The sequence below is a fragment of the Solanum dulcamara genome, chromosome 6 (genome assembly GCF_947179165.1).
Source record: "Solanum dulcamara chromosome 6, daSolDulc1.2, whole genome shotgun sequence".
Lineage (NCBI taxonomy): Eukaryota > Viridiplantae > Streptophyta > Magnoliopsida > Solanales > Solanaceae > Solanum > Solanum dulcamara.
In genome coordinates, this window is record NC_077242.1 from 55,125,662 (window position 1) to 55,146,345 (window position 20,684).

At 37.4% G+C, this 20,684-nt stretch overlaps 1 pseudogene; it reads right to left on the reverse strand.

Annotated features, from left to right (window-relative positions):
• Positions 1 to 19,937: 19,937 nt before the first annotated feature.
• Positions 19,938 to 20,059, reverse strand: LOC129893553 (5S ribosomal RNA; annotated as a pseudogene).
• Positions 20,060 to 20,684: the final 625 nt, after the last annotated feature.

The following is a 20,684-nucleotide window of genomic DNA, read 5'->3' on the forward strand; positions in this document are numbered from 1 at the left end:
GAACCATTAAACTCAGGCGGATTCATCCTTTGGAAATCCCAAATCCTAGAGGCCGAATTTTGTATTAGGGGAGGAGGAACACCTTGATGCCCTTGGTTGGCTATGACTTGAGCTAGCAACGTAATGATATTGTAAAACTCGACATGGGATACCCCTTTCTCATGATGTGGGGCATTGAGAACATGAGGAGCTTGGTCCTCATCATCAACCCATGCTCTTAGAGGTTCTCTTCCACAAGTCATTATCTAGAGAATACAAAATGGGTCATTAGTTAAAAAAAATCTTAGGACACTTTAAGGAACGACATAAATTTGAAAGAAGTGAAAACTTTCCTAAACGTCCCATAGTCTGCTATTCATAGTTATGGTGTGCTTCACAATAATGAACAAGATCCTATTTGATGTGGTATGTTAGACTTCGAGGACCATTCAAAACCTCAGGCTCTAATGCCAAGTTTTTTATAATCCAAACCTAGGGCCTAGATCTGACATGGTGAATGAGGAACTCAAAAGTACCTCAAACAAGCCTCTTAGCATTTTTTTAGCCTTTCATAGGTAATGACAATAAATAAACAAGCAAAAATCATAATAGTAAATCTTCAACTTACATATGTCCAATAATATCTCTAACTTTTAGATTTAATGAGCCTAAGACAACTCCCTAGCTCACCCTCAATCATAATATGAAGAAATGTCATTGTAAGTGTCTAAAGATCTCAAAATATCATAAGCTAGAAAGATAAAGGAGTATTGTTTATGGAACATAGAAACTCACCAAAAGTAGTCTTCAAATAAAATCTCAACTAGCCAAAGGGAGGAGAACAAGGAGGAGCACCAGTCCCTACATGGTGATATCATGTAGGCAAAAGAGTATGCGTTAGTACTTTGAATGTACTAAGTATGTAAGCATGCATGAACATTGAGGAAACATTAAAACATTTAAGTAATATGAAACATAATGCAATGCGTGCATAATCAATTATATAGTTATCCTTTAAAACATTAAGTTTGTGGGAAGATGACCATAATCGACATTTAAGACCATGCGAGCTATTACATGAAATCCAACATAACCCCTACGTTGGTCGGGGAGACTACTTGTCGATTAGAACTCTGTCAACTTCATTCATTTTTTTATTTTTAACTTTAAGAGTTTTCATAGATCAATTAGACTAAGCCTACAAGGGCTTCTATGTTGTCACATAATTAATGAGACAAGGGGTTATTACTAGGATTCCCTTACCGAATCTCACCTCAATGATTCATTTGGTGCTATGTCAATCCCACAAAATAGTTTAATACTATAAAATAGTCATAGCATATAGCTTGAGAATTCAAATCATCATATTCGGTAGAATAGGTCATTAAAATATTTGATAATTCAAAAATACAAGAACTGTCCTTATTGCATAAAGAATCCATCATTCATATCATTTCATCATTCTTTCATTTCATAAGACTCCCTTTTGATAATAGATATTGCTTTCATAAACATTGATTTGGGGTCAAAGCTTTCAAGTCAAACTTTATTGAAAACATAGTAAAACTAGGTGGGTTTAAATCACTTCAACTTTCAAACATGTATGTAAATGAAATTATGCATAAATAATTTGAAATTCATTTATTAGAAATCATGCTTTAAAAAATCCATGATGAATTTCAAGAATCTTTAAAGAGATAAATAGAGAAAATACTTGCAAACCATCAATCCATACCTATAAAATTATTTTGCATTAAAATAGACTAATAAACATTATTTTAACTATGATTCATGCTATTAAGTAGAAATAAAAATTATCCATAAGAAAATCTTACTTGAAATCAAGAGATTTAGTTGAAAGAGTTTTGGACTAATGGGTGGAAGAACCCATGGATAAACACCCACATAACTTAGAGTAAAGCTTAAAGAAAATAAATATAATTTATCATATAATTAAAATACTTTAGGTATGAGAGTAAAATGAATACTCTTATTGAAGTCTTACATACCTGGAATCCGAAGCGTTACTCAAAATTGAAGGACTTAATGAACACTCTTGAATCCTATCATTTTCTCTTCGCCAGAGCATTTTGTGTACTACCCGGAGTATATGAATCAATGGTATATTATTTATACACTACTAAGAACTAAAACTATATTTTGAGAATGAGTAAAATAGTGTATAGAGAGAAGAGTTTCTTGAGAAAGCTTTATGAACAAAATAATAAAATAAAGTGGGTATTTATAGGTGTGAAGGAGAGACCTAACAATAATTAAAATAATTATAAAGAAAAATCTAAAAATTTAATGAAAGATTGTGATGTCATGGGTGATGTCAAATAGAGGACTACTGATGTCATGAGTGATATTAAATGGATCTAGATCTTTCCATGATTGGTGAGATGAACCTTCTTTTAACAGAATACCCTTTTTCAGAGCTGAGTTTGAACATGATAACTTCTTCAGTAGGATTTGGTGTCTTCATATGAGTTGTTACTCTAGAAGTCTACTTTCATGTCGTTCAAGAATCAAACCAATTTGGAGCATCCTACAATGAGATATGATTTTTCTTCTACAAATATTTTATTTCTTCATACCACCATGTCTTGCAACAATTAATTATTTTACATACTTAACCTCCGAAACTTAAAATATGGTCCACAAAAGTTGTAGGTAACAATGTTCGGGTTATTCAAAAATTTAAATCACCTAATTTGGACCATCCTATTAAAAGTTATGCTCAAAATACAAAAATTGTATTATTTTCATCGAGAATTGAACATCATATACAACGTTTTGGAGGTGTTACATTCTTTCCCCCTTGGGAACATTTGTCCTCGAATGAGGAAAGACTTATCTTGAGTAGAGTAGAGTATAAACCAACAACCCATCATTAATGCAATAGTATAATTTAAAACATCGTTCGGAACATATTTCATAATTTTGCAACCATATGACAAGAAAAGTTGAAATCCAAGGATTTCAAGTAATTAAGCAAGGACAACTTAATTCCTTAGGTTTAGGTAAAGGGAAAGAGATGAGGGTATCATTTAATTATATCCACTTCTACTTACCATGTGGCACTTTCAATTTGTTGATTCCTCCAAGGGACTTTAACAGATGTAACTTCTTTGTTCCTCAATCTCTTAACTTGCTAGTCCAAAATTTCAATCGGAATTTCTTCATAGGTAAAGTTTTCTTCAACATTCACTACTCTCAAAGAAACAATGGAACAAGGATCACCCACACATTTTCTCAACATAGACAGACGGAACATCGGATGAACCATGGCCATTTCCAATGGAAATTCCAACTCATATGCAACCTTGCCAACTCGTCTCATGATTCTATAAGGCCCTTCATACCTCGGGATCAATTTCCTTTTTTTACCAAAACAAACCATACCCTTCATGGGTGAAACCTTTAGATATACCCAATTGTCCATATTATACTCAAGATCCCTTTTTCTAGTGTCGGAATAGGACTTTTGATGACTTTGAGCCGTCTTCAACCTTCTCTAATGATATTCACCTTCTCTAAAGCATCAAGTACCAAATTGGGACCCAACAAGGTCATATCACATACTTTGAACCAACCAACTAGGGATCTACATTGTCTACCATACAAAGACTCAAATAGCGCCATCTCAATACTTGAGTGGTAACTATTATTATAGCAAACTCGATGAGCGGTAGATGATCATCCTAATTTTCTTTAAATTCCAATACACAATCCATTAACATATCCTCTAGTGTTTGAATCATCCTTTTGGCTTGCCCATCCATTTGAGGATGGAATGTGGGTCTCAATTTTACCTTAGTACCAAGGCTTTTTTGAAATGATCTCCAAAAGTGAGAAGTGAATTGGGTACCATGATCCGAAATAATGGATAATAGCACACCATGCAATCTTACCAACTCCCAAATATACAACTTGGCATAGTCTTCAGCACTATATGAAGTCTTACCTAGTAGGAAGTGAGCTGACTTAGTCATTCTATCAAAAATTACCCAAATCAAATCATGATGCTTTTAGGTATGAGGCAAACCCACTAAAAAGTTCATATTCACATCTTCCCTCTTCCAAGTAGGAATTTCAATGTCTTGAGCTTGGCCACTCGGCCTTTGCTGTTCGGCCTTTACTTGTTGGAAATTCAGACATTCGGAAATGAACCTTGCTATGACCTTTTTCATGCCACCCTCCAACTAATAGAACTCTTTTCAAGTCTCGGTATATTTTTGTTGAACCGGGATGAATAGAGTATATAGAATTATGAGCCTCCATCAATATCAAAATCCTTAGACCATCAACATCCAGAACACATAGCCGACCTTGGTAGTATAGCAACCAATCTCCCCCTTGGGAAAAGACCTCTATCTTCTTTTCCTTCACTAACTTCGTTAACTCGATAAACGTCGAGTCAAGATCTTGCTTTGATTAAACATCCACCACAAAAGAGGATTCAGACCTATTTTGAACAACCATACCACCATCATTGATACCACACAACTTTTCCCTAATCTAGCTTACTGGTGAACATCTTTCACCAATTCTGTCTTTCTTTCATCTATATGTGCCTCACTCCCCATAGACACTCTACTAAGTGCATCGACAACCACATTGTCTTTACCCGAATGATAGTGCACACTCATATCATAGTCCTTAAGTAGTTCTAGCCACCTTATTTGCCTTAGATTAAGGTCTTTTTGGGTGAACACGTATTAAAGACATTTTATGATCGCTATACACATCCACATGCACCTAATTTTTCTTCTATAAATACTTCATTTCATCACAGCACCATATCTTGCAACAATTAATTTATTTGACCTACTTAAACTCTGAAATTTAAAATATAGTTTTCACAAAAGTTGTAGTTGATGATGTTGGTATTCAGAAATTAGAATCACCTAATTTTGACTAACCTATTAAAAGTTATGCCCAAAATACAGAAGTTGTATCATTTTCATCGAGAATTGGAATATCATATATAACTTTTTAGAGGGTGTTCCAGGTCATCTCTGCTGGATCAAATTCATGGACAATAGTTCAAGGATGGGGCATGGTAGAGATTCAAGAGTTTGTATTATGAGGTGAGGGTGGCTAGGATTCTATAGATTCATATGGGATACTATGGTTTGATGGCCGCCTTTGTGTCCCTAGAGTTGGAGACTTCATTCAGTTGATCCTTCACGAGGCTTACGATTCCAAGTACTCTATTCATTCGGGCACAACAAAGATGTATCAGGATTTGAGACAGCATTACTGGTGGTGTGGCATGAGGAGAGATATAAAGGAGTATGTATCTCATTGTTTGAGTTGCCGGCAGGTTAAGGTCGAGCATCAGCAACTTGGTGGAGTCTTTTAGAGATTACCCATTCCTGAGTGGAAATGGGAACGAATTACCATAGACTTTATGATGGGATTACCTCTGATACCCAGAGGAAATGATGGTATTTGGGTCATCGTTGATTGATTGACCAAGTCAGCATATTTTTTGCCAGTACGGTCCACTTTTACGGCAGATCATCTAGCTCAAATCTATATTCAAGAGGTGGTTTGTCTATATGCAGTACTGGTGTCTATTATATAAAAGAGGGGATCTCAGTTTACTACCAGTTTTTGGAGGGCCTTTCAGAGAGAGTTGGGCATATGGGTTGATCTTAGCACGATATTTCATCCACAGACCGATGGTTAGTTAGAGGGTACTATTCAGGTTCTGGAGGATATGCTGCAATCTTTTGTATTAGTGTTTGAGGGTCATTTGGAGCAGTACTTTCCTTTGGCGGAGTTCACATACAATAACAACTGCCACTCTAGTATTTAGATGACCCCGTTCGAGGCCTTATATGGTCGGCGTTGTCATATTCTAGTTGGTTGGTTTGAGTCTTTAGAGCCTGGGCCACGCAATACCAATTTATTTTGGGATTCCATGGCCAGATTCTGGTTATTCAGGACAGGATGAGGATAAATCAGAGTAGGCACCAGAGTTATGCTGATCGTAGACATCGGCCCTTATACTTCGAGGTTGGAGATGAGGTATTCTTGTGGATGTCACCTTTGAAGGGCATGATAAGATTGGAAGGCGGGGTAAGCTTATATCGGGCTCTTTGAGATTCTGAGGAGAGTTGGAGAGGTTGCTTATGATTAGGATTTGGCACCAATATTTTTAGCTATACACCCTATTTTTCATGTTTCTATGATGCGCCGATACATTCCAGATTAGTCTAATGTGGTTCAGTGTGATTCTATTGAGTTTATTGATCACCTGACTTTTATTGAGGAGTTGGTTGCTATTCTAGCCAGAGATGTTTGCTAGCTTTGTTCTAGGTCGATCCTTGTGGTTAAGGTCCAGTAGAGCCACCACCCGATTAAGGAGGCTACCATGGAGACCAAGCAGGAGATGCAAGAGCAGTTCCCCAGCTTATTTGAGACTCCTAGTATATCCTTGTCCTTACTTTCGTGGATAAAAGTTCTTTTATTAGTGGATGTTGTAATGATCCTAAAGGTGATTTTAAAATTTTTTTAAAATGTCTATTTTACCCCTATCTTTAGTTTCTTTGGGTTATTTCTAATTGGTAATGCATGTCGGTCTTTGGAAAATTCTATGAAAAGTTATGTCTTTGGAAATTTTGAGTTTTCATAAGCTTTAAGCGTTCAAAAGTGGTATTTGGGGCCAATTGGATCTATGAGTCTCGGAATGGAATTTCGTCGATCCCAATAGCTCCAAAATGTTGAAATTGGCCTAGGAGAGTTTATGTAATCAATTTTGGAGTTGTAACCAAGATTTGAGGTCTTGAGTTGAGAATTTGAGGAATTTTAGGCCAAGGTTTGACTTTGTTCAACTTTTAGATTTTTGATGCTCGGAATAGAATTTCGATAACTCCATTGGATTTGGGGGATGGTTTTTAGTCTAGAAGAAGTGCTGGCTGAATTTTTAGATGTCCCAAGCCCATTTTGGTGTTTTGAAGGCCTAAGTTGATTTAGTTGTGACTTTTGAAGTTTCGGGTCAAGAAGACCTCAAATTCAAATTCTGATGATTTCATCAACTCAGTAATGGCCAAATTAGGATAGTAGCATTATTGTCATGACTATCGAGGCAATTGATACGAGTTGGGGCCACTTGGCACTTTTGACTTTGAAAGTTAGCCTATGGTTGACTTTGGTCAACTTTTTTGGAAAACGCACTCAAATGAAAAAAATTGATAGTGTAGTTAGTCATGAAATATCCAATTTCATCTCGAATGACCCTTCATTTGATTTTCAAAGTTTTCGGTCTAATCCCGAGGCCCGTTGTGGAATTTTACTTAAAATGGCACTTGAATATGGGATCCACTTTTTATTGAAAGAACGTCGTATGATAATTTTGAATGCGGCATTGAGTCTAGAATGTCGAATTTAGTGGGTTATCATATCTAATTTATTTTTATCAGGTTCCAAATGAATTTTGAGAGTACATTCAGAGACTTTAAATAATGCAAAAATCAGAAAAATCTAGTGCAAAAGTGCAGCTTTTTTCAGAATTCGCTGATCAAAAAGCTGCCATTTTTATCTTTTAGTTTGAATTTTGTGAATTTTGGTTGCATGCTTGCCCCGCATAATTTCCCACCCCGAATTGTGTTATAGTGTTGATTTGTGACCTTGGGTGACGTTTAGAACCTATTTTTGGGATCAAATCTAGAATTTCAGATACGGGTCCCACATTCTCCATTTTAGATTCCAAAATTGGTCTATCTCTAAATATTAAGAAACCATTGTCTAAATGACCGTATCAATGCTCATCTTTTATTTTTGATAATGTGGCAGCATTCCGAGACTGCTTGGAAGGGAAAGGCTGCGGCACTGTGATTTGGAGCTCGCGTGTTCAGCCTACAGGTAGGTTACAATTTTCCTTTCTTTAGATTGAGCTGGAATATGTGAAAGCATATTGATATAGTTGGAATTTGGGTTGGATATCTTAATGGTATATCTTAGGTGTTAGAAATCATGCTTTAGACTTATTATCGGGTTATTTGGATATTTGGAAGTATGCGTGTCTTACCTTTATTTGTTGGTATTATAAGAAGAGTTGAATGAGAATGTTGCTGATATTGTGGAGTATGTTGACCTTAGTATAGGTTGTAAACTTGCTTTAGTTTCCTCGATGTTGCTCCAACGGAGTTAGATCCTTGTAGCATGGAGTAGCGGGCTAGTGCCTGGTAGTTGGCCTTAGCTAGGAAATATCCTTGCTCTTAATAACACCCTCATCCATAGATCGGTATAGTCATGACTCTGAGATGGGTCGACAATACTGGACTTTGTATAGTTTGACTGGCTCCAGTTCAAATTCTGGCAGCATATTATTTGACACATTAAGAAGTAGATTCTCGGTACTATTGTTGTCTAGTTGAAAGAAGAATATTCGACAACATGGGATAAAATATTTTCAAACATCCGGGTACCTAGTTCTGACCTCTATTCTAAATTATCGGGGAGCATCCAAATACCCAGCCCGGGCTCTGCTGTCTTGCTAGTATGACGAATATCTAAGTACCCAGTCCCAACCTCGATTGCATCGATGTGTAATGGCAAGCATCCAGGTACCTAGTCCCGGCCTTTGCTATGTTGGATATTTGGGCATGCATCTAGGTCCCAGTATCGGCCTCGACCCCAAAGGCACCCCCTTGTTTGTTAACTCTTAGAGATTTTGGGTTTGGAAATGATGCAGTTCTTTGGTTCCTAACCTCACAGATTATTGATTCCCATCCTTGGTAGTTGTTGATATTCTGTGTACTCGGCAAGCTTATAGGGGTTTGTCCAGGTTTTTATTTAACTTGCGCATGAGTGTCCCTGCTGGGTTTATGGTGGCCCAGTTGGTATAGTTAGTTGTGGTTCTCGTAGATAGTACTCTTTTCATTTTAGATGCTTATGTTGATTCCTATTTAGGCTTATTCCTCTTTTTTATATTATTTTTACCTTTTCTTCTCAGTCAGCCTATGATGCCTACTGGGGACCTGTTGTCTTGGTACTCATACTACATTCTGCATCTACTTTCGGGATACAAGAATGAGAACCTACTATTGTCCTAGATAAATCGAGCCTATTGTAGTCAGCGTTGGAGACTAGGGTTAGAACTTGGCATTTTTGGATCATTTCTCTCTCCTTCAGTATGGATGGCCCGTCTTTTTCCTTCTGAGACTAGCTAGTTGTTTTATATATATTTTTGGTCCATTTTCGGGAATTGTACTCATCTTTTATTTTGTAGCAGCTCTGTACTTGTGACTTCCAGGTTTTGGGATAGATCTTTAGTTGTTTATATCATGTTTTGGTTTACTTCCTCTTATCTTTATAATTCTCCACTCTTGTTTAGTTTCTACCCTCAAACCCATTACTTGAAGTCTAGGTTGACGAATTGGATTACCTACTGGTGGGTTATATAAGATGCCATCATGACTTGAGGAATCGGGTCGTGATATCTACGAATTGTAGAGAACACTCGTGGTCATCAAAATCAGTTCTTTTCTCAATCTTTCTCAAAGTCATTGAGCCTAGCTTAGGTTAGGATAACACGGGGTGTTACAATATCTCCCCTTTGGGATCATTCATCCTTGAATAAAGGTCAATCTAGGGGTTTACTCAAGGCACAAATACAATCAAGAACTCAACGATCAAACATTCGAACAATCAACTACTCTAACTTAGGAATACATATCAATTACTCAACTCGGAATGAACTTCAAATCAAAGGTAGGAAAAAAGAATATTACCATCGACATCATCATTAGGAGGCATGAATAGATGAGGGTATCTAGCTTTCATATCCTCTTTAGCTTCCCATATAACCTCTTCGACAAACTAATTTCGCCATAGTAATTTAACGGATGCTACCTCCTTGGTTCTCAATTTTCAAACCTAACAATCATGAATCTGAACCGGTATCTACTCATAACACAAACTCTCTTTCCCCCCAAAGCTCTCAGTCAGTACAATAAGTAAGGGATCTCCAAAACACTTTTTAAGCAACGATATGCGAAACATGAGATGAATAGCTGCTAACTCTAGTGGAAACTCCAATTCATAAGCTACATTACCAACCTTTTTCACAATCTGATAAGGACCAATATAGCTGAGACTAAGCTTTTCTTTCTTTCCAAATCTCATCATATCCTTCATAGGTGAAACTTTCAAGTATACCCAATCATGCACTTTGAACTCTAAATCTCTCCTCCTAACATTAGTGTAGGATTTTTGGCAACTCTGAGTAGTTCTCAAACTCTCTTGGATGATATTCACATTCTCCATGTCTTGGTGAACTAAGTCTAGCCCAATCAACTCAACTTCACCAACCTTAAATCCACCAGTCGGCGATCTACATCTTTTTCCTTATAGAGCTTTATAGGGAGCCATCTAAATGCTCGAATGGAAACTGTTATTGTATGCAAACTCTATAAGAGGTAAATGATCATCCCAATTACCTTTGAATTTGATGAAACAATCTCTCAATATATCCTCTAAGGTTTGAATCATACGCTCTACCTGGTCGTCTGTCTGGGGATGAAAAGTAGTACTAAGGTTCACTCTTGAACCCAAACCTTTCTGGAATAACCTCTAAAATTGAAAGATGAACTAAGCTCTCCAATCTGAAATAATAGATAAAGGAACTCCATGTAGTCTAATAATCCCTCAAAGCTATAGTCTGGTATAATCCTCTGTGGTGTCTGTAGTCTTATCTAGCAAGAAATGGCCTAATTTGGTCAATCTATCCACAATCACCCAAATAGAGTCATATTGTCTGCGGGTCCACGATAGTCCTATAATAAAGTCTATATTTATCATCTCCCACGTCCATTCTAGAATCTCAATATTCTAAGCTACCCCACAACGCCCCTGATGCTCAACTTTAACTTGTTGGCAGTTCAGGCACTTAGACACAAACTCTTCTATATTCCTCTTTATTCCACTCCACCGATATATTTCTCCCAAGTTATGGTACATCTTCGTAGCACCTAGATGGATAGAGTACCTGGAATTATGGGCTTCTTCTATGTTTCTCTCTCAGATGCCATCAGCCCTTGGAACCTATAATCTCTCTTGATACCTCAACACTCCATCTCCCCCTTCGAAAAAAGCCATTACCTTCTACTTGTGAACATCGTCTTTCAGTTGAAAGAGAATGGGGTCCTGATCTTAATTTTCTTTCACCTTTGTAACTAGAGATGATTCACCCCTATTTTCAATAATCGTAACCCCATCACTTAAGTCAATAAGTTGAACTCCCAAATGTGCAAGCCTATGCACCTCTTTTGCCAACTTTTTCTTTCCTTCTTCTACATGGGCAGTGCTTCCCATAGATAACCTGCTAAAAGTATCAGTAATAATATTAGCTTTACATGGGTGTAGAGAATGCTCATATCATAATCCTTGAGAAACTCAAGCCATATCCTCTACCTCAGGTTCTACTCTTTCTTTGTAAACACATATTATAGGCTCATGTGATCTGCGAACACCATAGCTGCCAACTCAAGGTCATGATTCATGTAGTTCATCTCATGAATCTTGACCTTTCTAGAATCATAAGATATCACTTTTCTCTTCTTCATGTTAACACAGTCCAATCCTACTCTGGATGCATGGCAGTAGATAACAAATCCATCTGTTCCCTTGGGTAGGGATAGCATTGGAGCAGTAGTCAATATTTTTTTCAACTCTTGAAAATTCTTCTCACAAGCATCTGACCATTGAAACTTAGCCTTATTTTAAGTCAACTTAGTCAATGGTGAAGATATGGAAGAAAATCCTTCAATAAATCTACGGTAGTTGCTGGCCAAACCCAAAAAACTCCTTATGTTAGTCGGGGATATGGACCTTAGCCAGTTCTTAACCGCTTAAATCTTTTGTGAATCAACTTATATACTATCTCCAGAAATAATATGGCCGAAAAATGCCATATACATAAGCCAGAACTCACATTTGGAAAATTTAGCATATAGTTCCTTCTCTTTAATAGTTTGAAGGACCATTCTGAGATGATTAGCATGCTCCTCCTCACCCCTCGAGTAGATCAGTATATCTTCTATAGATATAATCACAAACATGTCCAAATACTATTTGAACACTCTATTCATCAAGTACATAAATTCTACAAGAGCATTGGTCAAATCAAAGGAAATAAAAAACTCAAAGTGACCAAACCTAGTTTGGAAAATAGTCTTTGGTACGTCACATTCTCTTACTTTCAACTAGTGGTAGCCTGATCTGAGGTATATTGTTGAGAATTAAGTGGCACCCTGAAGCTGGTAAAAAAGATCATCTATCCTAGAAAGGGGATACTTGTTCTTTATGGTGACCTTATTCAGTTGACGATAGTCAATGCACATTCTCAATGACCCATCTTTCTTTCTCACGAATAAGACAGGAGCGCCCCAAGGTGAGATACTCGACTTAATGAATCCCTTATCTAGGAGATCTTTCAACAGCTCTTTCAGTTCTTTACACTCTTTAGAGATCAACTTTCTTAACCTAAGGTAGGAGATAATGTTACCCTTAGGGACCACAAGACTACCTATCCACTCTAAGATAGGCTCATTTGGAAAACTGAACTTAACAATCCGAGTTCTACAATCAACAGAGGCATAACAAGAATATAGCCAATCCATGCCAAGAATCATATCAAAAACAACTATGTCCAACTCAACTAAGTCATCCATGGCATCCTTATGATAGATAGACACCTCACAATCTCTATAGACCCTCTAAGCTAAGATAAACTCACTAACAGGAGTTGATATAATGAAAAGCTCAAGAAGACATTCAAGAATTTTATCAAATCTACTAGCCACATAAGGAGATATTAAGGATAACACGACACCTGAATCCATCAAAACATAACAATCAAGAGTAAATACTCGAATCATACTGATCACAATATATGGGGAGTTCTCCTGATCTTGGCGACTACCCATGGCATATAGATGGCTTGTACCTCTACCTGTACCTAAAGTAGTGCCCCTCTAATTACCTTTAGCCGGGGGTGCTATGGTAGAAGACTAGACTATGTTGCCCCATATTGGACACTCTCTTTGAAAATAGCCCACTTGGCCATATATATAACAACTATTCTTCCCCTCTATACACTCTCCCAAGTAGAGCTTACCGCACTTGCCATAAGGCGGTTTTTCCTTCGAACCTTAAGTCATATTGGCCTGGGATTGAGAAGCCTAGGCTCTAGAATTCTGGTGACTCATCTTTGCTGATCATACTTGTTATGCGGTGCAGGTTTACTTGTCGTTGATGGAGCAAGTTGGAAGACCTACTCTAAAAGAAGGACATGTTTCCCATACTCTGCCTCTGCTCACCCTCATGCCCAGTTAAGTTTTCTTTCTTACTCAAGTGCTCTTCCTTGGCTTTTCTCTTGTCATCCTTACCCGCTAAGCATACACCATCAATCTAGAAATATCCATGTCAAAAATCAGCATTGATGCTTTGCACTCCTTCTTCACATGTCTTCCCAATTCGGAGACAAAACTTCCTCATTTTAGACCACATATCTAGGACCATCTCCAGAGCATATCTAGGAAGTTGGATGAACTTCAGACTATACTCCTTCACTATCAGACCCTCTTGCTTCAAATTCATAAACTATTCATTTTCTCCTCCCTTAATTCTCTAGGAAAGAAGTGATCAAAGAAGGCTCCCTAGAAGGTATCCCAAATAGAAGGCTCAGCATTCTCACCTCTACCTTCCTCCCGCTAGTTTTACCCTACTTTTTCCATAACCTTGAGATAATAAAACACCAACTCAACCTCCATAGCATACATCGGTTTCAAGATCTTCTATATCTCATCAATGAAGTTCTAGGGGTCCTTCTCAATCTTAGAATCCGTAAAGATTAGTGGGTTTATCATCAAGAAGTATCAGATTCTCACTGAAGCTAATGGCTCTTGGGAGCTAGAGCTGGGAGCCAGTGAACTATGCTACCCCTCTAGCCAGCTATCAGTTGGGTGATCATATTGATGGCACCTCTAAACTCAGCTTCTGAAGTAGAAATAGCTATGTAGTAGGCTCTTGCGATGACATAATAGACCTTGTAGGTCATCTCCTACTTCTCAATCTCAGATTGTGAAACCTCAGTATTGGTCGCGTTCCTCTGACTGGAGGTGCATTTTGGAGGCATTATCTACAAGCACGGAATCCATGAATTAGGAAGGAACTTTCAGAGTTAAACTCTTTAGCACGAACTCAGGATATAAAAGAAGTGAAACAATCCAATGTCCTATAGCCTCCTGATTAGCAATACTATACTAGACAAAGCTTCATAAATATCTTAGGACTCTTGAACTCTGTGCTCTGATACCAAGTTTGTCATTCCCCAGAAGGGTACCCTAAAAGTGTCCGACACTCGAAGACCATTACTAGTCCTCAAGAGAACCACTTAGCCGAATCACACTATCATGAAAAGAGTCAATTGATTAGGAATAATATTCTTAAATAAGGCCAAAGGCCAAAAATTATTTCTAATCAATCAAATCAGTAGGACTAGTATGAATGAAACTAGCTAATAACAAAACCAATTGACAACACCAACAATCTAGTCTATGAAGCCTTATTCAGCTATTTAAATGGTGCCAATGATAGGTTCATGGCTACCTTAAATCAAATGAAGAAAAGCTAACTTAAAAGATAGAAAGATAAATGTGATATGCTCTGAAAGCAGGGAGGACTCACCAAGTAGATGAATGTGAATAGATCATCAATGATGCACCTATTGATGATCTCTAGTACCTGTCTATGTATCATGAAATGATGCAGGCCCAAATGGATGTCAGTACATGGAATATACGAATATGTAAACTAGCAGAATAAAATATGCATCAAGATAGAATCAAACCAACTTAGAGATCTCAATCATGATGGTGAACAGTTCAATCAAGATGTCCTAAGTCTAAAAAAGAATTAGATTTAGATAAATACCAATCATATATAATCCAATCCAATCCGATCAGAGTACTATCAAGACCTATATAGGAATTTCTCTTATACAACAACCATCACTTATGAGTCAGTGTTAGTACAACAAGACGATGTTGTTTCCATATCCGTCTATTAACACTCTAGGGTAAGAACGAATAGACCAATCATGGATCCAAAAACCAATCAAGTCCTATCATGTCAAGATAATAATTTAGGAAACATCTGACTTAACGGTTCAATACTCTACTACATTTGGTGACATAGTTATTAGGTTTCAGTTATTACTTACTCTTACCCAAATAATCCTCCAAAGACTCAAAGCTTATAAGACAATCAATCCAAATTAAACCAAATCAATAAGTCTCTATCAGACTCTTTCAATTCATCAGTTGTATCAATCAACCCTCTCAACCAATCAAATTCCCAATCATTTGATTAAGAGATATTTTAGATAATCACTTATGACAACAATCAGTTGAGACCATTCACATGGGTTCAATTATGAAAATATACTAGACTATCAGTTCATCAACAATATCATCATACTCATATCACAGTCACAAAAATATACTGGACTATAAGTTCATCAACACTATCGTCATACTCATATCACAGTCACAATCATACATTCGCAAGTTTAAGACTCTAGACTTTATCTTTAGGCATATACAACTCCATATTAATCAACATGCTCTTAGGGTTTATAAAACAAGTAGTTCAAATCATACGTTCAAGGAAATGCATTAGTGCAAAAGCATGAACTTATCAATAATCATTAAAACATGTAAATTTTAGAAAGGAAATTCTCTAGAACACATCAATGGGGACTCAATGTCATAACCCGACCTAGGTCTTAGTCATAACACGTCAATCAAAACTCCAAAGGGCTCCAACCAATCCTGTTATACATATCATAAGGATACATAAGGTAAAACTAAAAACAGAAACATCATAAGAGACTCTAAACCATGAATAGTAAATAAATAATATCATATGACAACATTGTCCAACTAGATTCCTCTGCTCATGAGCATGGGCGGGGGCTAATACATGTTTCTAACTCACCCTCAATATGAAACATAAAAAAGTCTTTAAAAATAAAAGCTAACTCGATACGCATGGGTGGGGGCTAAGACATGTCCCTAGCTTACCTTAATATGTAACATAAAAAAGTCTTTGAAAATAATAGTCAACTCGATGACTAGTCCCTGATAAATGAGGACTCACAACAAACACCACCAGATAGAAAAGCTTAACTACCCATGTGGACGAATATGATCTTAAATCTCAACCCCTACATTATGAGATAATGTAGGAAAAAAGTATGCATTAGTATGTTGGAATGTACTAAGTATGAGGGCATGACATACATCGTAAATCATGGGATACAATGGTCAAGGAAAACACAATATAAGATGAGATAAGTAAAGTCATGAGAAAATTATAATGACCAAAGCATTTGAAAAGCATAATTAATGTCACGACCCAACCTCATAGGCCGCGATAGGTGTCCAAGCTAGACAATCACATATACCCCTGTCGCATGGTTACGTATTGGCACAACCTATCCCCCGAGGAGTCATTACTTATCACACCTATAATTTAGGAAATATAACACATAAGCCGATGAGGCTACCATAGCATGTGGGGTCATCCCATGATATATATGCACGCGAGCTGAAAAGGCCACCATGACAATGAGAACGTCCTAAACATAAATCATACAGACACGATCGAGCATACATATAAACATAACCCACTTCCATGTATACTAACCTCTAAGAGAATTAATAACAACATATGGCGGGATAGGGCCTCCGCCATACCCCTAAATATATAAATATATACATAGAAGGTCTAGTACCCAAAAGCTTGGCTCTGATTCAATAGAACTTCTCCCAAACTTGCTGAGTAGAACCCTAAGCTGGAGAATCCCCAAAATATACGTCTGTACTTGTGGGCATAAAATGCAGGCCCCAAAGAAAATGGGGGTCAGTACGATACATCTACTGAGTATATAAAGCATAACATAGCATAAACGAGCTTTCAACTGAAATAAGGATGCAGGCAATACATGTAACAGCTAACGAATCACAATACCTGCACTATGTGAAATGAGGGCATTTATATCTTCTCTACATACCATACCCAGCCCACTATGGGACTTGGGGTTACAAATGGATCACTATGGTTTCATATGCATGCCTATATACTGTATCTGACCCTTCAGTGAGGGACTCGGTGAAGCTGTTATTTCATCGTGTATCATGCCCGGCCCTTCATGGGACGCGATGAATAATGTATTAGTAGCATACGCGAGTGGATTAGTGAATAATCATATATGAATAAATTCATTATTTAAGGCTCAACGAAACGGTCAAACAAACCGTCACTTGGAAACCAGGGTAGGAATCATCTCTAGTACCCTCTAGATGCCATTAGAGACTATGTCAACTAGAGCCTCAACTTCATAGTCATATGTTACTATAGTATGAACCATCTTATAGAAGTTCGAGTATTGGCTATCTCAGATCCTTTTAAACAGAGGAGCCTTTTTGTACCAATCATAATTCAATCGTATAAAGAATTGAGGAATAGGAGCTTAACTCTTTTAAAAGTCTTAACAGCTACAAGTGAACCAGAAACATATATCCAGGAAGTGCTCAATAGCTTATGGAACTGAGGACATTTGTTATTATAGGGTCCTTAGGAGTAAGAGTTTATATCTCCACTTACTATTCAACACATAAAAGACTTGAGAGTAGTGGATCGACCGCCTTTAGAGTTTTAGCATTCAGACGTGGATAAGAGTCATGAGTCGCGTTCGAAGCTTATGAATAGAGTTACCCCAAGATTCATATACACATCGTTCGTAACCTATATTTAGGAAATGCCAAAAATAAAAGGGATGGGATTTACATACATTTGAAACATGCCAAACTAAGGGAGAGATAGGCCTTACATACTTACTACTTTCCTTCATACAGACGACTTGAGAGGCAATATCTCACTTATTATAGGAGTTCTAACATCAAGAAATAGGTCAGAGGCATGAATAATTCTCGAAGCTTTATGAATGGAATTATCCTCAGAGCACATATTACATTCCACTTATAGCTAAGACATGCCAAAGGAAAGAAAGTGATAAGCTTTACATGCCTTGTATCGATTGCTTTTAACCCGGCTTGTCTCGTTGTCCTCCGAACCTATTTAACACGAAGATAATACTAATATAAATATTCTTTAACTTTCCATATTCTAAATCCACAACCAAGAACCCATAGGAATCAATCATTTATTCTCCTTTCTCGACTAGTCTCGACTAGCCTATTAGTTAGTTAAGAAGTTAAGGAATTCAAGCAGCATCTCCTCTATAACTCGCCCTATCCGAACTTCCAATTAACCTCCAAACCTTAGCAGTCATATTAACCACAACAACCAGAATCAATACACACTTACACCACTTCAATATTACATAAAACAAGTCCCAAACAATTCGCCCAAAATCACGATACCAAAATAAGGTTTTAAATCATTAATCCGTAAAATCACTAACCATGCAGAACGGAGGGTTAGGTGGCTTAAACTAGAAGAACCCACACCTCTTTTAACCCACATTCCATCCCTGCAACATGCAATTAAACCAACCCCAACCTGCAGCACCATAACTATAATACACTACTCGACTTCAACTTAACTATAACGACTCCAACTTAGATTGTTTCTAACGTCAAACATATCTATAAAATTTTTATATTACAGCCACATACAAGGAGTTTAATACACTCCAGAACCACACCATAAACTCCAAAATGAAAGGAAAGAGCTTACCTTACCCGAAATTGGCCAAAACTTGCCAAAACCCACCTCGGAAGTTCCTTAATTGCGGCTGAAACGTCGTGATTGTTTGCTATCCGTTTGTTACTTCTCCAAATCATAAATTTACATTATTAACATCGTCATATCATATACAAACCCTTACTAAAACGTGGGAGAAGATAACGAAGCCATACCTTGCTAAAATGTGTCTCGGAAGTTCTCTTAACATGCTGAAAATTAATGGACTGTTTGTATCTCTTTCTTGCTGCCCATTAAACACTGCTATATAACCGTAGGATATCTTAAATAATTAATTCACGGAGAGAAAATGGAGGCCTTACCTTGGCCTAGCTACTGCCGTAGCTACTCTCCCATGTCTCTCTAGTTTTTCTCCAAGTTTTCCAAGGTAAAAGACTAAGGAAATGAATCCTTAGTCATCAACACATGTATATATATACTTCCTTTGGGTGGGACACGTGGCATCCCCTAGGGCGCCACCTTATCCATGCATCCAACCCATATATGCCACGTGGCAGCGTGGGACCCACCTCAAGTAGGTGTGTCATCTACTTGGTCCAAGTAGGTGCATCACCTGCTTGCTTTCAAGTAGGTGTATCACCTACTTTCTTCTGAGTAGGTGCTACGCCTCCTTTTGCTTCTTTTGTAGGTTCACAACCTCGTCTCACTTTAAGAACCTATGCAATCCTTACTACGCAAGCTCGACATGTACTCAAGTAGCTTAGTATGTAAAATGTCCCAAGTAATAGCTTTCACAAGTAAGTCGAGTCCTACGACACACTACTTGACCTTCAACTTCTTCTAGATTCTTATAACCCTATTTCCACTCTTCTCTATTATAGAGTATCTCCTTCTCCTTTTGTTAGAATTATTTGATAGCTTTAAATATTATCCGACTCACATGACAACTTCTAAGAAATTTAAGAGCCTTCCTAGAAAGTTAAGAAGCTTAAGAAGAATTCCAAGGTACAAAAGTATGGAGTGTAACATCCTTCCCCCCTTTAGAACATTTTTCCTTGAATGTGAACCAAAACCTTCCTCCGGATCTTATACCGACAATATGGAGAGTTCTTGTGTCCCATTTCTATAACATATACTTTTATCGAGCAATTAATATCAGAGTTTCAAAAGTTAGTATTACTTGTAGACGTAGGGAATAGGTATGGATACTTGTGTTTCATTTCCTCTGTTACTTCCCAGGGGGTTACCCATCCTAGTACTACGCTTGCCCAAGCATGCTTAACTTCAAAGTTCTGATGGGATCCAGTGTGTTAGCGCTGGTATGATCGCATCCATCCCTTATGGGATCTCGTTTGAAGTTTAAGCATTCCCATTTACTTATGATTGCGTCAATTGATTTTTTCTTACGCTTGTACTTCTCTTATCCACTTCCCCCTTTTTAGGGTTTACTCATGTCATCCTCTGTTTATTCTTAACTATTCACATGCAAATGATTCTATTCCAACATATTTAACGTGCTGCACCATGTCCACACCTGCTGTTAGATACTCCATATACTTTAGGTTGCCCCTATAAGAAACCCTAGCACAACCATAGGGTGCTTTGTATTCTCGATAGATAGTACATAATTTAGTCCAAGTACTAGTACTCGAGTCATACAACTTAATGTAGTAGTTTAGCCGAAGCCACATTTCATTCATCCCAATCAGTACTTCACTAGTTCTTATAATCATATCCAATTCTCCATTCGGGGGCACTTATACTCTGATGACACGTGTTTCACATTTTGTTATCACCATTTTTTTTCCCAAAGGATACCACTTGTTCCTTTGATAATTTCGCAGTGCCTCAGTTGTTTTGCAATTTCTATTCCCTATCCTCGAGGGATTCCACTGTTTTCCAAGGTGGAGGTACATATACACAATACCCCTATCTGCTTCATGAGCTTCCATCCTTAT